At 38.1% G+C, this 24,344-nt stretch overlaps 2 long non-coding RNA genes across 3 annotated transcripts; one reads left to right on the forward strand and one right to left on the reverse strand.

Annotated features, from left to right (window-relative positions):
- The first annotated feature begins 3,206 nt into the window (after positions 1-3,206).
- On the forward strand, positions 3,207-4,323 carry LOC148917483 (uncharacterized). Of its 2 annotated transcripts, XR_016127261.1 has the most exons (3): positions 3,207-3,374; positions 3,478-3,961; positions 4,113-4,323. It is a non-coding gene; the product is annotated as an uncharacterized LOC148917483 (long non-coding RNA). The 2 variants fall into 2 exon arrangements; XR_016127260.1 differs by lacking the exon at positions 3,207-3,374 and having other exon boundaries at positions 3,381-3,961.
- Positions 4,324-14,616: 10,293 nt separating this feature from the next.
- On the reverse strand, positions 14,617-15,651 carry LOC148917484 (uncharacterized). Its single transcript, XR_016127320.1, has 2 exons — positions 14,964-15,651; positions 14,617-14,887 (listed from the first exon to the last, which is right to left on the reverse strand). It is a non-coding gene; the product is annotated as an uncharacterized LOC148917484 (long non-coding RNA).
- Between the last annotated feature and the right edge of the window lie 8,693 nt (positions 15,652-24,344).

Genomic DNA, 24,344 nt, shown 5'->3' on the forward strand with positions numbered 1-24,344 from the left:
AAATTATATTCTATATATTTAATTGTGTGGAGGTATAAAGGTAAATAAAGCAATCGAATGTTAGCTTACATTGCTATACGCACTACCCCACCCCCATATTGTGATTGTATGAGGCTGGTGAGAATGTAGCGAGGCCCGGTGTGAGTCGCACGCGTCTTTGGATTAGCCGTGTTGCGACCATCGTGGCGGGTGCGTCGGCGTATGAGGGAGATATGGTTGTGTGGTGGTGAGAATGTAGCCAAGCCCGGTGAGGTCGCACGCGTCTTTGGATTAGCCAACAGTGTTGGCGGACCCCATCGTGGCGGTTCGTCCGGCGTATGAGGGAGATATGATTGTGTGAGTGGTGAGAATGTGGCGAGGCCCGGTGTGAGTCGCACGCAGCGTCTTTGGATTAGCGGCGTGTTAGCGACTTACATCGTGACTGGTGCGTCCGACATATGAGGAGATATGATTGTGTGAGTGGTGAGAATGTGCGAGCCCGGTGTGGTCGCACGCGTCTTTGGATTAGCGTGTTGCGGACCCATCGTGGCGGGTGCGTCCGGCGTATGAGGAGATATGATTGTGTGAGTGGTGAGAATGTAGCGAGCCCGTGTGAGTCGCCGCGTCTTTGGATTAGCCGGCATGTTGGCGGACCCCGTGGCGGGTGCGTCCGTATGAGGAGATATGATTGTGTGGTGGTGAGAATGTAGCGGCCCGGTGTGAGTCGCACGCGTCTTTGGATTAGCCGGCGTGTTGCGGACCCATACGTGGCGGTGCGTCCGGCGTATGAGGAGATATGATTGTGTGAGGAGATATGATTTTGAAGTTGTTATATGCATGTTTGATGCATTAAGTTATTTTAAAAACATGGTGGGCGTCTGAGAATCTTTTGAAGGCAGGACATTTATGTAAATTGCATGAGATTATATTGTGCGTGCTGCCGGTTGGGTTATAAAATGTGTTTATGCGGTGAAAATTTTGAAATGTTCAATTCTGAGAGACTCTGCGAAATTTCGTGAAAGTCCCGCACTTAATCCTCTATGGTAAGCGAGGCGTAGATTTAAGGAGTAAACCCGTGGGTGTGATGCAGGTCTCCACGGTTAAATCTCGGGTTCCGGAAATTCGGGACGGGTCTGTCGGGTGATGTGATATTGTGTTGAGGTCGCGCGTGTCGTAGGAGTAACCGGCGTGTTGCGACCCATCTGAGACCGGTGCGTCCGTCGTATGATGGGTGATATTGTTATTGTGTTGAGGTCGCACGTGTCGTAGGAGTAGCCGGCGTGTTGATGACCATACGTGGCGGGTACGTCCGGCGTATGAGGAGCTATGTGATTGTGTTTGGTGAGTTGTGATGGATAAATCCTAGAATGTATGAATTTGTATGGCTGTAATGGTTTATTTGATAGTAGGGCCAGGATTGATCTGAAAGAACTACGTGTGGCTTGATCCTCGATGTAAAGTGCGTGGCGGCTTGAAGTTACTACGTGCAGCCACGGGTGAAACCTTACTTAGGTTGTGTTAGTAAGGTTGATTCGGACCTCGTTGTTGGTCCTGAAAACTTGGTTGAATTGAGATTTGCTAGGCTGATTAGATTTAATTAGGTACTTTGTTGCGTTTGGTTCGGACCTTGTCGTTGGTCCCGAAATTTGGGTGAAAGTGAGATGCAGTTGTGTTAGGAGGTTAAAACCTCATATGTTGGATTTTTTTTGGAAGTTAATTTATGTTATGTGAAGGCCTGGAATTGCATGAAATTATATTGTGCATGCTGCCGGTTGGGTGATAAAAATGTATTTCATGCGGGTGGAAATTTTTGGGAATGTTCAATTTACAGGGGAGATTCTGCGAAATTTTGGTAGAAAGTCTCGTACCTCTACTCCTTTTTGAAAAGGAGGTTACTGAGTCTAGTGAGTGGGCCCGACATCGGGTGATGTCGGGTTTCCACAGATTCGTCTCGGGTTAGGAAATTGGCGGGTCTGTCACGACCCCACTTCTACTCTCTCATAGGTGATACACTGATTAAGAATACTCTTCTCTATTCCTCTTATTTATAAGATATCAGTATCATTAAACATAAGTACCCTTTATACTTCTGCAGACAACACACTTCTTCCATCATAGGAATGAGGTATAGTGTGTTAACAACTTTGAATCATGCCCAACCAGTTTGCCTATTGAACCTAGACCATGGGATCTCCAATCAACTAGATTAGGTTTCCGCCCGGCCGATTCATTCAATATGTTGGCTTTAACCTCATTCCCCTCGATGCTCAACTCACTCTCTAGTCCAACCTTATTTTTAAACTTTGAATCCACTAGGTTGACTATAAACTGATGGTGTGCAAGTTCCATCTTATGAAATTATATTCATTAATTCGAGAGTAGTTGTTTTCAAAAAGTCCTCCATACGTTTAGTTGTGACTTAATTTGCCAACTTTTCGGTAGACTTCCCCCACATTTAAGGTATTTGTTGGGTCTTTAACCTTTCAATACCTTAAAATAAAAGTTACTCATCTCTTTCATTAAGCAAATTACATTTCCATTCTTAAAAGAATATGAGATTACAAAGATAGTCAAGCCACCCCCACAATTCTCTTACAATTGTGGTTGCTATTAAACTATCAATGATTTTTCATTCCTTAAGAACTTTGCAAATTATGTCTAGGGCAAGTTTGCAATAGATCCCCATATTTTTCAGGTTCTCATCATTTGTGCAATTTTGCAATAGACTTCCACAATTAGTTTGATAGGTAATTGCGTTTAATGACTGTTTGGAGAAATAAAAAATTCAATTCCCATAACAGCACCCTCAGACTACAACACCGTTTTGGATAGTCACGGTCTTCTTCTTAACCGTACATACTCCTACCCAAGTGAACATTAGTATCACAACTTTTGAGATACACAAATCACTGATATATTTTGGGGGATTTCACTAAAACACCCAAAATGGGGGTTGAAATTATAAAAAAACTCAAGCACTATTTAAACATATAAACACACCCAAAACCCATCATTACACACACTCAAAACTCATTTATAAACACACCCAAAAAGTTGACTTTTGGGTTGATTTTGGGTGTGTTTCTATGTTTAAATAGTGCTTGGGTTTTTTTATAAATACATGTCTAGGATTGGGTTTATTTATAAATTTGTATATATTTTGTCACATGTGTGGCAAGAACATCGATCTTGATTTATATTCATGTAATCATTCACTTGATGTTCGCACAAGCTGAAGAGTTCATCAATCTTGATGACATCGATAGAGTGGCTCATCATATGCAAATCAATAGCGTTTTCCATAAAAATCCAGGCCTCTGTTTATAATGTTGTTCTTATCGTGATCTGGAATCTTCCCCTGCAGCTGCAAATAAAGCATGGATTAGTATCAGAAGGTACAACACTGTCTGAAAACTGGTTCTGATCTTTCCAAATTTAGTGGGCACCTATTTCCTATGTTCACTCTGCACTGTAAGTCTTGTGTTCAATACTTGACAGATTACAGGATGCAATAGTCTCAAAAGATGTATCTAGCACCATACTGGTGGGTGCGTTAAGTTCTCTTGGTGTGCTGAGATCAACTTTCCATGCATATAATAGGAGCATTTCAGAAGAGAGTTTGTGACCACCCTTCAGTTTTGTACAATAGAATTTATCGTCAGCGAAATTATTATGATCATTTATCACTACACTTTGTTATTATTTGGGAGCTACTTTGTCATTATTTATATAATTTGAATGTGCAATTTATAAGTACTAGACGCCAATATCTAATAAGTTGCTGTTATTGAACAACGTAGAAAGTGTTCAATGATTTTGGCACATATATATGACACTGAATTGGATCACACTTGACTTAAAATGATTTGATCTTTGCAGGCGGAAGACAATCTTGCACAGGCATTTTGTTTCCTCGGAAAATTGCAACCTGCAATGGAACACTGTAAAGCATCAATCGAGGGAAAACTCTTGTTGTGCACAAGTTACTTCATCTTGAACTTTTTACATTTGTGTTGATTAGATCTGATTCATAGATGAGACATGGATACCTCACTAGTCACTTGGTGTACTTGTTTAGTACATAAATAACTCCAAATGATGTTTTAATGTTGTTTCACATTGACAATTGGCAGATCCTGGAGAAGCTCTATAATCCTAATCACATTGTCATTGGATATGAACTTGTGAAGGTCTCGTCTATTCAGTTATCCTTGGGTGACTGTGCTGCCGTGGACAACTGAAAGGCTTTGAATATTCTCGATGATTTTCATCGAACAATCGTGTGTGATGTATAATATTACTACCTGAAAATTAGATAGTTAAATTCAAGAAATAAACTTGCAAGCGCAAAAGGTTAATGCAATATAGCCAATGCAAGTACAAGGTCGTTCCCACAAAGATTGAATAAATTCTCAAGTTGTTGTGAATTATGAACTAATTTAAATCCTAAATTACTCTAGACACCCTAATTAATAAACTTAAAACTAATGACTCAACTAAAACTTAATAAAGGAGTTTTTAAAGTCGGTTTTGAAAGATTTTCTTTGAAAGAACGTTGAAAACAAGAAAATTAAAAGACAAGATAATGAAGAAAAACATGAACTAAATAAGTTTGTGAAAGATTTTAAAGAAGCTTACCAAGACAACAATTTCACCACAATTCCTCTTATCCAAACCTTAGCATGCATACTATCAAAATTCCCAAGTTATGTTGATGATTAGTTCTCCAAGATTATGACTAACTCTTTTCACAGCAATTAACCACTTCTTCTTACATGCAATTTATCCTTGGCGTGAGGCATAAATATAAACATATAAAAAGACCTTAGGTTCAATGAGAACTTCACACAATCACACGAGTATGGTGTTTACCTTAGGCGCATTCATGAATTTAATCACAAGAAGCAAAACTCATATTAGGCATGGCGTATACCCTAACATGCATCAAATTACTTAACCAAAAACCTAGATGGTAGCTAAGCATCAAGATCATTAGTTAAGAAAATAAGCACAGTGATTAAATTTCAACAACATGGAAATTCTAATAGCATGACATAACTAAGCTTTGAATAATTAGAAAAGGGTTACATTGTGTCTTAGTAAAAGAAAATTAGTTACTCATAATCATGGTAACAAAGCAAAAATGAAACATGGAGAAAGAGATGAGAAAAACCCTTAGAGTTTAGAGGCACGGTGGCTCTTCCTTGCTCCAAGGTTGAAGTCTGAAATTTCTCGTGTGTCTCTTGAGCCCCCACGACCTCCCCTCTTAAAAGAACCTAAAACCTAGTTAGAATGGGCCTAAACAAGTGGCCTTACATGAAGACTGGATTTCCAAGTCAGTTCCTAACTGGAAAAGGTAATTAAAACTAAGTTTCCTAAAACCTCCAGGAAACTGCACGTGATCCTCATTGCGAATGCGATTTGGACACCTTTCTGACTTCCAAATATTGCGTACGACCAGTCTTTGGAAAGCTCTGGACGTCTTCTTTTCATCCATATATCATGTGCCTCAATCCGATGTCGTATGAGTGAGTTGTGGCCAAAATACCCCTGCTGACTCAGTATTCTCCGGGAATTGATTTTTGCTGAATTGTCTAATTAAAAATGGGCACCTTAGCAGTCTTCAAAAATTATGAAAATATTCATGGATAAACTTCAAGATGCTGTCTCCCATCTCCAATTGGAATCATGTCGAACTCTATTACGATGAATATTTGGCGAATTTATTCATTCCGTGGCTCATAAGCTGAAAAACAGGAAATAACTAAACTCAGCATCTTTAGTCCAAATTAATTCACAAAACTAAGTAAAAGGGATATAAAATCATGTGAAATTATGAACATATCAGTGTGATAATTATATACAATGATTTCCTTGGTGTCTACCCAAAGGATTTCCTATTCTAGGCAAGAATCAAGTCCTTGATGAGAAACAAGGAATATATATAGGAAATCAACGAAATAAATACAAATAAAACAAGAAACTAAATCACGTCTCATTACCGACCTTGTGATATATTTTTGTGTTATTACGGATCATACATACAAGAATTTCCCATACTTTCAATTCCTTAAGATGAGAGAGAAGCAGGCCTCTTCTTTGAAGGACCGACAAAAATGATTCAGTCCGGCAAGTTTTTGGACTTCTTGCCCACCCAAATACTGTTGAGAATGTTAAAAACATAACCTGATCAGTTTGCGGGAGCATAATTACAATTTGAGTCTCCACATCTTTGAACATTGATGCATGATTAGCATATTTGGGTTGGAATAAAGCATGCATTGCTTGCAAAATCTTTTCGTTCACAATAAACGCAGTAATTGCTGAAGGGTAAGAGAAAATCCCTGTTGATTTACTCCAACGCCATTTAGAAGTGCAATTTTAAAGACTATTTTTCGAGATGATGAAATATTTATTTTATTGTCATATATATTACAAATTAACATCAAGATTGGCCTGCTTGGTTTTTGGAACTTTCTACCAATTCGTGCACCAGTTCATCTTTACTCCTACAGTTCTATTTCCATCAGATTGTTATGCTTTCCTTTATACTGAAGCAACCGTATAAACGAATTATAATAGAATTATCTTTTCAATAACCGTTATTTTATGAGATTATTATTTTGTCACTCAAATCATTGTGGTACGGTTTTTATTGCTCCAAATTATATATGAAATAATCTTTAAGTTTGTGGAAGAGTTGAAGAAGAGGATTGGTATAGATTACCATCGGCTATCTCGGATGTCAATTATTGAGGAAAGTATTGTGAAGGTATATTTAAAACCAAACAAGTGAGAGACAATTTACAAAAAAACAAAAGCACGTAATCGCAATAATAGAACCAAATCTAATTAATAAAATTTCCATATCCGAGTGGTACACACTAAATCTAATTAATAAATAATTAGGGCAAACAAACAACCCACCAAGTTTAGGGTTTAGGGTTTAGGGTGTAGAAAAGCATAATTTTGGAAAGAGAGTCATGTATCTTTTAGCCGCTTCTCTACCTGCTCACGCACTCTACCTATATGCTCCTCTAGCTGCTCAGCCACTCTAGCCTTTTTCTCCAGGGCCTCGAGAAAGAAGAACTCAAAGTCACCACAAATACAATTAAAAATTAAATAATAAAGAATAATAAGGAAGCCATACCGATTGCATCGCTTTAAATTGTATTTCTCTGGCAATGTGTTTCTCTCTCAACCTCTCTAAACGAACCTCCAACTCCATCAGGGATTGTAATTTACCATTCAGCAGATTCCTCTCTTGATCAACCTTCTTCTCCCTCAGGGATTGTAATTCAACATAATACTCCTTGAACTTTCTTATCCAAGCACCAGCTGCAGCAACTGATCCCAACATTACAGACGATGCACGAGTACACGGAGATATACAGTCAGTACACCTAAGCCTGTGATCACAATAGACTCCGAAAGCTTTCAGAAATTTCTGAACTTTCCGATTACAAAATTTTGAACTCCTAAGAACTTAAAATTTTTAAAGACCTTAACTGAAAAATAAGATAGTTGGGTGAACATATTTATAAAAGAAAAAAAGAGGAAGTTTATGTTTGTTTTTCGATGTGGGACTCCAACTACCTAGTTCTTTCTTGGGCTTGAATATCAGCGTTCTTCTGGAGCAGGAAGTTCCCTGTGATCGCACGGGCGAGATTTCTTCACACCATCTGTGTTAGCTTTCCCAGAACTCTCAAGATTGACTCAACTTCAAGAGATCTCCCCGTCGTATTTGATCAGATGGTAAGGGACTTGGCGGACCCTGAAGTGGCTCTGTGTGGCAAGAACAAAGAAGCTGCTTTGAAGTTGAAGCAAAAGGGAAATAAATGCTTCTTGAGTGGTGATTATGCTAATGCTTTGGATTTCTATACTCAGGTACCTCCATCTTTGAAATTACTTCTCTATTTTGAAGCAATTGCTAGAGCTCATTACTCATTGGCTTAGATTGATAACACCTCTGCTCTGAAACCCCTTATTTGTTCACTTGTTTGTTTATTATCTGTCATTGGCATGAGGCACAGGCATTGAGAGTTGCTCCTATGGATGCACATGAGGACAGAAATCTGGTTGCCACTTCGGATGTGAATCGGGCTTCTGTATTGCATGTAAGTCCCATCCTTGATTTATGTGTGTACGTACCAAACGTAACAAGTTCAGTTCTTTATCAACAAATTTCATTGCTAACTGTTAGCAGGCCAATCTTGATGTAAATTTGTAATATATGACAATAAAATAATTATAGCATCATGTCAAAAAATAGTCTTTAGAATCGCACTTGTAAATTGTGTGGGAGAAGACTGTCTAGTAAATGAACATAGATTTTCTCTTACACTTGTTGGAGAACAATCAGTATAATACCAAGTAACAGAATAATAAACAAAACGAAATATACTTTATATAAATATAATCAAATTAATACAACAGTAGAATAAATTACAAAATAGGAGTCTGTCCATTAGGATTAAACTATCACAAATCAAAACCTAAGCATTGTGGCTTTGATTTCTAGCGAATAGTGATATGATTTCTCTCAGAAAGTGTTTATGTGTGAGAATGATAATGTTGTCCCAAGGCCCATCTTAACATACCACTTAAATATGTATATATTTGTTGGGGTCTTTTTCATCCGAAGGCTCATTCGGGCTTTGTTGATTCTTGGATCGCCATAAAGTGATGAATGAAGACTTCGTTGCCCCTTTTTCTGAGTTAGCGAGAACTAGGCCCAAAGTATCCTGAGGGAGAAGAAAGTCCCGGGGGAGTACTTTGTTCTTCTTCCAGCGGCTGCATGTTTCGTGTTGACGTTTCCAACAGCTCGACGAATAGTTGAAGATGACTTGTTGATGTTGATATGAGATTATATGAGCTTGGCATGAGAGCTTGGAGTGTGGGAGCTAAAGACCCACAAGTTTAGCAAATGAGAATGCATGTGTTTGGCTTGGTGTTGGATATGTTTGAGTTTGATGTTGATAATTTGTTGTTTGTGGCTATGGCTATAGGGATTTAAGAGTTTCAAGAGGGGAGGATGGAAGGAAAATCTTGAGGTTTGAAGGCTTTGGTGTTTAAAGCTTGGAATGAAGGAAAAGCTTGGAGCTAGGTGATGCTTTATGGGAGTTGATGGCTGCTGGGATGCTTGCAGCAGTAGAGTGAGGAGTGTTGGCTGAAGAAAAATTAGAAGCTGCTAGAATGCTTGCAGTAGCTGAAGAAAGGTGAGTTTTCATGGTTGTTAAGAAGCTTGCAACAACCAAGATGGGTTTCTTTTGGATGAGAAATGCCTCCTAATTTATCGAAGGTGAAGGCTCTCCTTTATTTCCAATAGGTAAAAAGAGGTGCTGGAACCAGCCTATTTCTAATGGTTAAATGGAAGCACTCGAGCATGCTATTTTCCAATAGGTAAAGCTAGGCATTGGAAAATGACTATTTCCTATGGGTAAAAGGAAGTGTTGGAAGTGGCTTGTTTCCAGTGGGTAATAGGAAGTACTGGAAAAGGCTTGTTTCCAACAGGTAAAGCTAGGCATTTGGAAAATGACTATTTCCTATGGGTAAAAAAGAAGTGATTGAAAAAATATCTCATTTACTCACCCACATTGGAGAACTCTAAGTAATGGGCTTGGACTTTGGTGCTCCCAAGTATCTAGCCCAAAGTCTCCATTATCCAAGGGCTTCCGTGGGCCTTGTGGACCTTCGTAACCTTCCACACCACAATCCCTCATGCAAGCCCCGTAAACTATATGACTTGGGTTCATGTGAGCTTGGTAGGTGATTGACATAGGAAAAATGTATTATTGATTTGGCATGGCATGTACACTATTTATATATTTATTTAATAAATTAATTCCCAAATACAGCTTGAATTAACGCATGACCAACATTATATGTTATATTGGGCTTTGAATGTTTTTGGGCTTCTCGTGACTTTTTTGGGCCTCAACAATATTCTAAGTCCAAACCATGATGAAGCCCACTAGGCCCATACCCTATTTAGTATTTCTAAAGTACTGGTGCTTATAAACCAAAAGGAAACAACTCCCTTCCAATGTGGGACTAAATGCAAGTGTATTTTTCCTATATAAACTCTAACAATACCCCACATTTGTATAGGAAAATTATAATGTGCATATTTGAGAGAAAACTTAGATATAACACACATCAGGAGAGGTGTCTTTTGGACTTGAACCTACCCTAGTGAATACTTATCGGATTTACTAGGTGACGCAGTGAATATAAAATCTTGAACTGCTCACCTATTGTAGTAAACCGAGACAACAAGTATCACATATGTTACATCTTAACATACCACTTATTCATACGTTTGTGTTCATTTTGGTCATGAACAAATCATGGATTCATAGGAGCTTTAGAGAATTTAGCCATCTCATTCTCATAAATGCGACCCCACATTTACTCCTACATAGGTAATGTTGACTAAGAATAGTCTGGTCTATTCATCTTGATTTTAAGACATCAACATCATTAAACTTTCGTACCCTAATAGACTTCTTGCAGAAAACACACTTCTTTCCATCATAGGAATGAGATATAAGTGTGTTAGCTTATTTGAATCATGTCTAACCAGTTTGCCTATTGAACCTAGACCATGGGATCTCCAATAAGCTAGGTTAGGTTTCCGTTAGGCCGATTCATTTATTGAATTGGCTTTAAATATCCCATTCCCCTCGATGTTTGTTTGATTTGCTCTCTTGTCAAGCCTTTTGTAAGCGGATCTGCAAGATTTTGTTTTGACCTTATATAGTCAATGGAAATTATTCCATTTGAGAGCAACTGCTTGATTGTATTATGCCTTCGTCTAATATGTTTAGACTTTCCATTGTATGCATTACTTTTGGCTCTTGCTTGAATAGCCATACAACCACAATGTATACAAACATCCATCACAGGCTTAGGCCAAATAGGTATATCCTCCAAAAAAATTCTAAGCCATTTGGCTTCTTCACCAGCCTTATCTAAATCTGCAAATTCCGATTCCATTGTTGATCGGGCTATACAAGTTTGTTTACTAGATTTCCAAGATATGGACGCTCCTCCTAGTGTAAAAACATATCCACTAGTGGAATTTGTTTCTAAATCATTAGTCCTGTTTGATTTAAATTTGTCTATATGAAAGGAAAAGTTTGGCTCTTGGTTTCATTTTCTTTGTGGCGTAAGTATAGTATTAGCTATCTATGCATCTGGAAGTTTGTTCAATCATTCTTGTCAACCAAACATCCATGCGTATTTCCTTTCACGTACTGTTGTATCTCATTCAGTTCGGTAGTATGGAATAACATTATGATGTTCATGCAGCTATAGTATCTACAGAATGTGGAGAGCCCTTTTCCCCCTAAACCTTTCCACATTTTGAAATACCAACGTGGGACTGTAAAAACTAAGTTTTGTTTCTACAGATTGGGCAGTGGGACTGTAAGGACCGAATCAAGTTTCTAGAAGATGAATACTCATTTCGTTGTCAGCGCAGTGGTTGTTTAAAAGTAAACTTTTCTGACCTAGTCCTAAATGCTTTTCACTGGGCCAAACCGAATTGTTCTGGCATAGTCTTTCAGAGCTCTGTTGTTGACTGTGAAAAAGAGAAACTTAAGCACTTACCCAACAACATCACCTCTGGCAACATGGAGCCTCATCTTCAGGTATTGTATGTTTCGTAGAAAGTACAAATTCTCCTGACTCGCTTTAGATTTATATTCATGTAATCATTCACTTGATGTTCGCACAGGCTGAAGAGTTCATCAATCTTGATGACATCGATAGAGTGGCTCATCATATGCAAATCAATAGCGTTTCTAATATAAATCCAGGCCTCTGTTTATAATGTTGTTCTTATCGTGATCTGGAATCTTCCTCTGCAGCTGGAAATAAAGCATGGATTAGTATCATAAGGTATAACACCGTCTGAAAACTGGTTATGATCTTTCCAAATTTAGTGGGCACCTATTTCCTATGTTCACTCTGCACCTGTAAGTCTTGTGTTCAATACTTGACGGATTACAGGATGCAATAGTCTCAAAAGATGTATCGAGCACCATACTGGTGGGTGCGTTAAGTTCTCTTGGTGTGTTGAGAGGAACTTTCCATGCATATAATTGGAGCATTGCATAAGAGAGTTTGTGACCACCCTTCAGTTTTGTACGATAGAATTTATCGTCAGCGAAATTATTATGATCATTTATCACTACACGTTGTTATTATATAATTTGAATGTGCAATTTATTAGTACTAGACGCCAATATCTAATAAGTTGCTGTTATTGAACAATGTAGAAAGTGTTCAATGATTTTGGCACATATGACACTGAATTGGATCACACTTGACTTAAAATGATTTGATCTTTGCAGGCGGAAGACAATCTTGCACAGGCATTTAACTTGGATCCACTTGATTATTGGATCCACTTGATTGGTCTGATTTGGTGAGTTGGTTATCAGAGTTGTGTAACTTGGTTATCGGCTTAGTTGTTGGCTTCTAATTGCAGAATTGCTCGGTTTTTATACATCGTGTGCATATTAAGTTGTGACCCTTCTAATCTATATTCTAATCTACCAATATCTATAGCCATCCCATGGTCTTATTGTACCTAAAAAGCTACACTTCTTAACCATTTTCTCTCAACTGCTCAAGCCAACTTTGATATGATTAATTGATTTTCTTAATTTCTTTTTCCAATAAAGTAATCGTAAGTTTTTGTTCAGCGACTTTCTAACTCTTTTTTGTTTATGTAAATGAATATTATGTATTCTTGGACTTCAGTGATATTCCGTAGATGGTTCATATGTGAATTAGATTAGTGATTTGGTTGTTTGGTTGTTTGGTTGTTTGGTTGGAGAACCTGCCCTATTGGGTGGTTTTGATAAGAACTTTGGAACTTTTGGTTGGGCTAGATGCACTTGATTTTGGCAAGGTCTTCAATCTTCATAACATTTAGGCTGCTGACAAGGTTCAGAGGGTTGTATATTTAATTTAGTATATTTCTTTGGTACTACGTTCAGTTTTTATTTGAGGTTGATATCAACCTAAATGTTGTATTTAAGTCATGATCATGGCTGAATGTGATACAAACTTATAAATTTTTATACATAAGGGGAATTTGTAATTTGTTATGCACATGCCCTATACTGGATGCTTGATATTTATAAATTTTTCGTCAATATTTTCTTTTCGAGTACAATTTTGAATGTGATTTTGTCGATGAGAAAATGTGGTGTATGGTTGAATTACCTCATTATCTTGCACATGAAATGAAAATTTGGATCCTGTAATATGTATGAATGAGAATTAATTCAGTGTAGGGCATTTACCTTGTTAGTATATGGCCCAATCTGTATGCGTGAGATCGCAAATTGCTATTTTATTTTATTTTAAATAAAATAAATAAACACTTTAGACACGAATGGTTTGTGTGCAAAAGTGACACTAGTACAAAGGCAAATCACAATTTGTTCTCAATGTTGTCAGAAGAATGATATCCTTCGTGCTCAAAAGTATTGAGTTTTTAGACACGACAAAGCAAAATCGTGCCCTTTGATCAGAGGAAACTCTGTCAAATTCCTATTGAGGAAACAGACTATTCAAAAGTGGCTGCACTGTGGCCATCCTCATAGGGCACAAATAATTGAGCCTTTTATTAAAAAGCACGAATGATAATTGTTCCCAAACCCAGATATTGTAGTAGTGGGTGACTGCTGCCGTGGACAGCATAAACCGACTGAAAGGTTTTGAGTATTCTCGATGATTTTCATTGAACAATCGTGTGATAATTATATACAATGCTTTGCTTGGTGTCTACACAAAGGATTTCCTATTTTAGGCAAGAATCAAGTCTTTGAGAGACAAGGAATATATATACCAAGTCAATGAAATAAATATACAAATAAAACAGGAAATTAAATCACGTCTCATTACCGACCTTGTGATATATTTTCGTGTTATTACGGATCATACATACAAGATTTTCCCATACTTTCAATTCCTTAAGAGGAGAGAGAAGCAGAGAACGTTAAAAATATAACCAGATCAGTTTGCGTGAGCATAATTACAATTTGAGTCTCCACATCTTTGAACATTGATGCATGAATTAGCATATTTGGGTTGGAATAAAGCGTGTGACATTGCTTGCAAAATCTTTTCGTTCACAATGCACGCAGTAATTGCTGACGGGTAAGAGAAAATCCATGTTGATTTACTAGACAGTCTTCTCCAACGCCAATTACAAGTGCGATTCTAAAGATTATTTTTCGACATGATGGAATATTTATTTTATTGTCATATATATTACAAATTAACATCATCTTTACTCCTAGAGTTCAGTTTCCATCAGATTGTTATGCTTTCCTTTATACTGAAGCAACCTTATAAAGGAATTATAATAGAATTATCTTTTCAATAACCGTTATTTTATGAGATTATTATTTTGTCACTCAAATCATTGTGGTAGATACGGTTTTTATTGCTCCAAATTATATATGAAATAACCTTTAAGTTTGTGGAAGAATTGAATAAGAGGATTGGTATAGATTACAATTGGCTATCTCGTATGTCAATTATTGAGAAAAGTACTGTGAATGTATATTTAAAACCAAACAAGTGAGAGACAATTTACAAAAAAACAAAAACAGGTAATCGCAACAATAGAACCAAATCTAATTAATAAAATTCCCATATCCGAGTCGGTACACACCAAATCTAATTAATAAACAATTAGGGCAAACAAACAACCCACTAAGTTTAGGGTTTAGGGTGTAGGAAAGCATAATATTGGAAAGAGAGGCATTAGTTATCATTTCTCCATTGGATTCTCCTCCTCCTTCTCCTGCTCATTCATCAGATCCTTTACCTCCTCTAGCAACTTCTCTACCTGCTTTTGCTTTGTAACCAGTGTCTCCATGGTCTTGAGAAAGAAAACTCAGAGTCACCACAAATACAATTAAAAATTTATTAAACAAAGAATAACAAGGAAGCCCTACCGATTGCATCGTTTTAAGTTGTATTTCTTCGGCAATGTCTGTCTCACTCAACCTCTCTACACGAACCTCTATCTCTGTCAGGGATTGTGATTCACCATTCAGATTCCTCTCTTGATGAACCTTCTTCTCCCTCAGGGATTGGAATTCAACATAATACTCCTTGAACTTTCTCATCCAAGCACCAGCTGCAGCAACTGATCCCGACATTACACACGATGCACGGGTACACGGAGATATACAGTCAGTACACCTAAGCCTGTGATCACAATAGATTCCGAAAACTTTTGGAAAATTCTGAACTTTCCTATTACAAAGTTTTGAACTCCTAAGAACTTATAAATTTTAAAGACCTTAACTGAAAAATAAGACAGTTGGATGAGCATATTTATAAAAGACAAAAAGAGGAAGTTTATGTTTGTTTTTCGATGTGGGACTCCAACTACCTAGTTCTCTTGCTTGAATCTCAGCGTTCTTCTGGAGCAGGAAGTCCCCTGCGATCGCGTGGGCGAGATTTCTTCACAGCATCTGCATTAGCTTTCCCAGAACTCTCAAGATTGACTCAACTTCAAGAGATCTCCCGGTCGTATTTGATCAGATGGTGAGGGACTTGTCGGACCCTGAAGTGTCTCTGCGTGGCAAGAACAAAGAAGCTGCTTTGAAGTCGAAGCAAAAGGGAAATAAGTGCTTCTTGAATGGTGATTACGCTAATGCTTTGGATTTCTATACTCAGGTACCTCCATCTTTGAAATTACTTCTCTATTTTGAAGCAATGGCTAGAGCTCATTACTCTTTGGCTTAGATATTGATAACACCTCTGCTCTGAAACCCCTTATTTGTTTACTTGTTTGCTTATTATCTATCATTGGCATGACGCACAGGCATTGAGAGTTGTTCCTATGGATGCACATGAGGACAGAAATCTGGTTGCCACTTTGGATGTGAATCGGGCTTCTGTATTGCATATAAGTCCCATCCTTGATTTATGTGGGTATGTACCGAACGTAACAAGTTCAGTTCTTTATCAACAGATTTCATTGCTAACTGTTAGTGTATCTGCTATATGTAGTCTTTAGAAAATGGGTCTTCTAAGGGAGTGTTTACGAGACTGCAGTCAGGCACTTCAGATTTCTTCGAACTGTGCAAAGGTGAGATGCTCTTATTGCCTAGCGTTAAGTTGTATTTTAATGAATTAGATGCCTTTTTGACTGGAGGATAAAGGAGACAGAGAGTTACACTAGTTTTCTTCAAATTTGCTTTTCTTTTCTAAATAAAGCTAGTCATGTTAGAGAAGTTAAGTACTAGTACCTTGTAATCCATGAGCTGAACCGCACCCAACAGGATTACGATGTGTCGCCACACCAGAGAAAGGAAGGGGTATGCCTTTAACGGGTGACCTTCCTCAAGCATCCTTGGTACACACCGAAGACCCTTTTTCGATGGTATGAACAGAGACTTCTTTTATATGTGCTATCGTGTACTTCTTTTCAGTTTTGTTAGTCGCCATTACTTTGCTACCGAATTGGATAGAGAGATGTGTTCCCCTTCTATGCAGACATTCCTGATTTTCCATAGTATTCATGCCCTTCACTTTTGTTAGTCGCCATTAATCCAAGTAATTGCTACAGAATTGGATGGAGAGATGTTCCCCTTTTATGCAGACATTCCTGATACTCTATAGTTGTGGTTTGGGAAACTAAATTGTTGTGTGATCCACTGCCTTGTCTCCTTTTTTTCCTTTCAATTAGCATATCTGTGCAGTACAGATGATTGAGATCCTTTGAAGGGATGTTCTTTTTACTGTCTAATCAGAACACGTACCCCTGGAAAAAAATTTGTGAAACTAAAAGTAGATATGTATCCTATAGCTTAATTTCCTTTAGTACATTCTCATCATCAAAAGGCATAAGAAAAAATCGAAGCAGAATGGTGTACCATCTTCATTTCACAAGTTGCTGAAGAGGAATTATTTCTTTAAACTTGTTACCTTCGAAGCTCAAGTTGTATTCAAGCATTGTTGAAGGAAAAGTGTGAACCTCCCAACATAATTTCACCACCCCTAATTAATTAATGGGGTTTTATTATTTTAGGTTCGACTCATTCGAGACGCAAGTCTCCTAATTACAATCTCCTTGCTACAAGGGAAAACCCTTTGATTCCATCATAAAGAAACAGAAAGTGTGTGTTTGGTTTTGCGGCTGCTCCCAAGTCCAACCTCAGAGTGCTTACGTATCCCTTGCGGGAATCAAGCCACTCGTAGTTCAAGGATTCGCAATGAATAGATGACTCATCGCAAAGGGGGAATTCGAATTAGTTAGATTGAAGAGTGTTTGAGTGAATTTAGCTGAATAAACCAGGGATTCGATATGGAATTGTGTTTGGGATGGTTGCACCTAGATTGAATCTCTAGATTGCCTACATACCCTTTCAAAGGGATCAAATCAACGTAGTTCGGGATTTGGGAAGTAATGGGTAAGTGTGGCCCACTAATTGAGAATTCGTGTCTTTAGGACATTTTGGGGATTTTCATAGGTAGATGACCCATGGGAATAATTGAAAATTAATGGGTAACTGTGGCCCACTAATTGAGAATTTCTGTTTGAGAGATTTGGATTTAATCTCATTAGAATTTTCATGGATAGATGACCCCTGAAAAATTGGATGGTTTTGTACCACTTTCGTTATTGTCAATGTCCAAGAAAAATAATGAGTAATTTTAATTATCCCATTAATTTTTCCTAAAAATTGACAATTGCATTTGGGAAAGTGTTTTGGTAAAATTTGGTTAAGATAAACCAGAGATTTAAATTTGGTTGCGGTTGCGTCTATTGGGATGTTAGACTACCTACGTACTCTTGACGAGATCAAACCGACGTAGTTCCAAGATTTAGAAATTAATGGGTAAGTGTGGCCCAATAATTTAGAATTGGTGTCTTTGAGACGATTTGAAGATTTTCATAGGTAGATGACCTATGAGAAAAATTAGAAACTAATGGGTAAGTGTGGCCCAATAATTTAGAATTGGTGTCTTTGAGACGATTTGAAGATTTTCATAGGTAGATGACTTATGAGAAAAATTAGAAATTAATGGGTAAGTGTGGCCCAATAATTTAGAATTTGTGTTTGAGATATTTGAATTTAATCTCATTGAAATTTGCATGGGTAGATGACCCATGGGAAAAAGTTTGTTTATGATGATTTCAATCATCATAGCCAAGAATCTATGTGGATTGATCAAACAAACTGGGTGCATAACGTATCCTCGGAAAGACTTGAGCGAAGCTGTCCCTTTGAAAGATTCCTGGGCCTTTTTATGATGATAGAAATCATCATAGCTAGGAACCCTTGCGTTGAATGAAACCTGCAGTCTTGAGCAAAAAACCAGAAAATTGTGCCATGAAACTAATTTCTTTTACCTTGAAATGTTATTTCCCTTTCTGAAGTGTGCTTGCTAATTTTTCCTTCATGCGGCTGTTCTCCTTTCTGCTCCTTTTCTTTCCTGCGGCTGTTCTCCTCTCTGCGTTCCTCTTTCTTTTTTCCTTCCTTTTTGCTTCTCGGCGTCATGCCTCTTATACAGGCTATATTATGACGAGTTTGAATTCAAGCTGATGACCACTTGTCAACTGAGATACTTATCTCTTGGTGTTTCATATCCACTGAAATTCATCTATTTTATTTTATTTTCTTGATAAGATTGCAGGGACAAAAATTTCAATTCTATCCCAAGTCAAATTCCTGGCTGATTGCTTTTCTGAAAATTTCCCGTTCAACAAGTATCATTTGTCCATCTTTTTTCAATAATACATATTGTTGAGGCCCAAAAATCCAAGGACTAGGCCCATGTTTATTCCTAGCCTAGTACAAATAAATTGATCACAAAAGGGACCCAATTGGGATGCAAGAGAAATCGTGGGATGCCTCTATATAAGTCGTGGACCATGCGTCACGCCAAGCAAGCATGCACAAAAGGACCAAAAATGCACCGGCTTTATAAATTCACGATTCACCAACCTATCCGATACTACTTGACCAGATCATAGCTTATTGCGGTACAATAAAACCCAAGCACAAGCATGTTAAATAAACACACAACGTCATTCTAATACCAAGTCATGCTACAAGATTAAGTGGACCCAAGCCATGTAATTACCCGGGGCTTGCTGAGAAGGTTATGGCATGGAAGGGAACAAGCAATCACAGGGCCCATTGAGGGTACGAGGAACAAAAGTTTTAGGCCACTTGGGAGCACTAAAACTCAAGCCCGTTCCTCAGGCCCAAACACATGGGTTAGCATGAGAGATGGGAAAAAAAGTTATCCAAATGCCTTAGGAGGACATCTAGTAGTCTGCTATAACACTTAGACAAGCCCACATCAATAAAATGCCACAAATTAAATAAGCTATTCCCAGCACCTTGACAAAACCCATTAAACGCTGGAAATAATATGCTAATAACTCAATATTGTACATACAAGCCCAGCCCAGTGACTTGTGACAAATCTGGCATCGTGTTTCACCCTTGTCAGAACTCCAAGATGGTCAATGAAGAGCCATGGCAGGGACCGAAGGAAATCCATGAATGTAGGAAGAATACCCATTGGACAAAAGACTCTACCCATCTCCTTTTCCACTCTAAGCTCAATTTTGAAAACCAAGAAGGAAAGCAGGTGTTGCCTCACCCTCATGAGGAGGTCCAGCCATACAAAACCCTTGGAATCACAAAGGGCTCCTTACCCATGCACCTTGGATAATAAAATTTCACCAAATAGGATCGAGTGGAAAGAAGCAATGAAAAAGGGAGAATGAGGTTAGATAAAATTAGGATTCTTTGTGCCTATAAAAGGGAGCTTCCTCTACCCAGTAAGACATCCATCCAGGGCCTGACCAAGCTTTGTCAAGCAACTGGGAATTTACTCAAGTCACCCAATCTTTTTATTCGGTTGTTTGTCTTCTTTCCCTGAGATAAGAACCTTCTTAAATTTCCTCTGCCCCATTTAAACCTTTGTTCTCTGTAAGAACGCATCTTGTGAGACCCGCCCCAAATTCTTGAAATCTGGATGAATCGTGGAGGTCGACATCACACCAATCCGGCTCACTCACTAAAGCTGTAGTCTCCTTTTCAAAAGGAATAAGGGCACAAAACTTTATACCAAATTTCAGAGTCTCCTCTGTAAATTGAACATTCCCCCAATTTCAACCTGCACAAAATTCACAATTAATATCACCAATCGGCAGCATGCACAAGATAATTTCATGTAATTCACAAACTCGGTCTCCGGCCTTCAAATAATTCGTAACCAAGTTAGCAACAAGGTCCTTAAGCCAAATAGTACCTTAAACAAAGCAAAAATAAACTCACACGCACTTACAAATGCCAAATGCAATTTCCATCATCTACTTCCCAAATATCCATCATACGAAGTTTTAACCTCCTAACACGATTGCATCTCATTTTTAACCCAAATTTCAGGGACCAACGACAAGGTCCAAACCAATCTCGATAAAACAACATGAAAAGAGTTTAGTCTGCGGCTGTACCTAGGCACTACCCTAGGCTGCCAACTTACCCTTACTTGAGGGACCAAGCCACACGTAGTTCTTTCCACAGAAATCCCAGTTCCAATAACATACAAACCATTACAGCCATACCAATTCATACATTCTAGAATTACTCCATTCCCTTTTTAATTTAAATCACAACTCACCAAACACAATCTTTTTCAAACCTCTTTCTATTAATCACATAATCTCCACATACGCCGGAAAATCCAACGCCACGTATGTAAGTGCATCAACACACCGGAAAATCCTCGCCACGTGTGACCTCTCATCTCATATTACATAATCTCTCCATACGCGGAAAATCCAACGCCACGTGTATGGGGTGCATCAACAAGCTGGAAAATCCTACGCCACGTGTGACCTCTCATCTCATATTACATAATCTCCCCATACGCCGAAAAATCCAACGTCACGTATGGGGTCTGTCCTCACAACGGAAAATCATACGCCACGTGGGACCTAACAATCACATAATCTCCCCATACGCCGGAACATCCAATGCCACATATGAGGTTTGTCAACATGTCGAAAAATCCTACGCCACGTGTGACCTATCATCTCATGGTACATAATGGTACTTACACCGTGTAATCAAACATCTTTATATCTTTACAATATATATATATATATAAATTTCCAATATTGCATAAACCTCAACCACAAACGTTAATCCCCCAATTTAAAACAATAAAATAATATTCTAATCCCACATAGTCAACATAACTCAACTAACAATCAAGACCTGTCTCTACGGTCATTTTAATCCTTTTGTGAAGGTGAAACAACCCCGGGAGACTCACGGTCAACCAAGGGTCAAACTACCCAAACTTGGTCAAATAGGCCCACGGGGTCTATGACCTCCGTTCTTCAATCTGAAAGTTCCTATGTGTTCTACAAGGCTTAGGACACGTGCTGCAAGTTTGGTCCAGATCGGACGGTCGGATCGCTCACAATCGGACGGTTACTATAACCCTAGCCCTAGGGTTGGCATTTCCGGAGTATCCGGGACTCCGTTTTACGATCCGTCAAATCCTACACGATCCTATGGATGTCCAGATTAACTTATAACAAATTTAAAACAATCCAACGGTCAAAACCTATCGAACATGGATGACGCGCAATAGGCGATATCCGTTCAAGACTCAAACGATATCCAAATTGGAATCCGAGCACACCTACACACTCATGGGGACCAAGAGATTACATCGGGACACGGTGCCTTGCGCCAGCGCATGGGTGTCCAAAGCGATAACCCATTGCCGGAAAAACTCAAAAATCACAGCTCAAGACTCTTATCCTAGGCGTAACACCCTATTTGGAACCATTTTTGTTCTTGGACATACCCCGAAAAATGACCGGAAGTGGCCGGAATCGCGATCCCAAAAATGGCCGAAATCCAATTTGAAAATCAGACAATCTAGGCTCAAAATTGATACAATCCTACCCAACCATCAGCTAGATTATGAAGAAATGATGAATTTCCATACCTTGATCACCAAAAATGGCGGTCGGAGGAGAGATTGGGCAGGCGAAGTTTTGAGCGAAACTTGCCTAAAACTCACGTTTTCCTGCTGAGGCGGTGGCGATGTCGGAAAGGGCAGTCTTGAAGGCGGGCTGAGCCGGTCCTTTTGGCGCTGGTCCCGACCGCAGCCGTGGCCGATAGCGAGATTCGAAGAAAGAGAGGGAGCTGCCGTCGCGAGGAAAGAGAGCACATGGGAAGAGAGAGAGAGAGAGAGAGAGAGAGAGAGAGAGAAATCTGATTTTTATCAAACCCTTTTCACCAAAATTATAGTTATGCCACTAAGGTTATTTTGATCATATCTCTCTCATTACAACTCCGATTCGAGCCCACTACGTATCTATGGACTCATCTCACCGTGCTCTACGCAATGGTACAGTCGAAATTCCCAAATTCCTTCCCAGTCAAAAAGTCAACTTTAAACCTAATAAAATATTCTAGGGCAAAATGGTCTTTTATCTGAATAACATAATACTTACCAATTTATTTAGGACCAGGTCATTACACATGCTTTTCTCTCTCTCTCTCTCTCTCTCTCTCTCTCTCTCTCTCTCTCAAGTTGCTAAACTTGTGAAAGCTTAGCTCCCATGCCACAAGCTCCTCAAGCCAAGTCACTCATCAATTTATTATGTTTATTTGGCTATTGGTGAAAAGAACCTAAGAGTGTTTTTCTAAAGTTTCATCAAACTCTTCAAAAACTCTTTTGGGAGCCGGGCTCTCGAACTCAGAGCACTTGGGGAATTTTGTTCGTTTTCCTCTTACTGGCAGCCAAGCCCATTCGTCACTTTGGAACAAAAAGACCCTATACATATATCGTGTTACATACACGTCTTAAAGACTCGAAAAAATTCACTTTAAAAAAAAATAAATGTAAAATACTCATATTGTATATGTACTTACGTATTTCTTATGTTTAATACACATATTTTTTACAAAAATAAGACACACAAAATTAAGGTATTATATACAAATAATTCTCACATACTATTGAATAAAAATTATATATATTAAAAAATATTATATTGAAGTATTATATAGTGGCTGAAACAAGCAAATTAATATTTATAAGGTATAAACTAATTCACCTAGGAGGGTCCTTTTTTCTTAATTTTTTTTGTAATTAAATACTATAGCCGCGCAACTATATCTTATAAATGTAATATATTTAAATAGTATAGCCGAGCAGCTATACTGACACGTGGGTGCAAAAAACCCTCTTTTAAAAAAAATAGCATAGCTGGTCGCATATACTCGATTTTTAGACATGTGGGCAACTAGGCGATATGTGGCTACTCTGTTTTTATTTCATAAATAATATTATGTTTTAATTTTTTTAATAAATATTATAGCCAATCAGCTATACTCTCTCTCTCTTTCTCTATATATATATATATATATATATATATATTGATATCCTTTTTTCCTTTTAAATTTTTTCCACAATTTTCGTTTATCGATAAGAGTAGTTTAGGGCATTATCTATTATTATTAGACTAATACCCGAGTCTCTATTGTTCTCTTTTCATTTTTTACTTTTCTAGAATATTATCCATTTAAATAGTATAGCCGCACGGTTATACGTGGTTTTATTAATGATTCTAAACCCTCCCAAGCAGGCTATAGCTTGTTATCACTCACAAAGTACCAATCTCCAGGATGTGTCAACGTGACCGTTTTGTTTCCCCGTGTATATGATTTCACAACATTGGTTGTGTTGCAACTCTCAAAGCTTTCTTTGCTCACTTGACTAACTATTAGATGATGAGTATTGGAACCCTGCAACCAGAAATAAACACAAAACAAAACAAAAATTAAAGACAACAAGTTGCTTAATTCAATAAGAATTAATGTATAGTATAAATTTTACTTGCATAGAATATCGCCAACGTTAAATTTTTTGTCATTGGACCATGTACTGAGGTCAGTGCTTATGTCCCAGCCAGAGATGTCCCCACATTGTGAGTTGTAGCAGAGCATGTCAATGCAAATCCAAGGACAGCAAGACCAAAAACAGGAACTGGAAGCAGCTTTCCCATTTCAATGGAGAATGAGAATGTACTGTAAGATGAGATAAAACATAAGAGGGGGATTTCATTTTATAGATTTATATGTTTGAGGATTTCCTATTATTAGATGTCCTAACTTCAACTGTGAGAATGTCTTGCATTCTTGATCAATTCAGAGTACATATGTTGTTCCTCAAGAGCAAGTTGGTGAGCAGTTAAACACCTCCAACTCCAAACCTCCTTTTTGTTGACTTTGTCAACAATATATATGCTTGTTTGCTTTGTACAAGAAATTAAG

This window comes from Prunus mume, linkage group LG5 (assembly GCF_029339155.1).
Source record: "Prunus mume cultivar Tortuosa linkage group LG5, ASM2933915v1, whole genome shotgun sequence".
NCBI lineage: Eukaryota > Viridiplantae > Streptophyta > Magnoliopsida > Rosales > Rosaceae > Prunus > Prunus mume.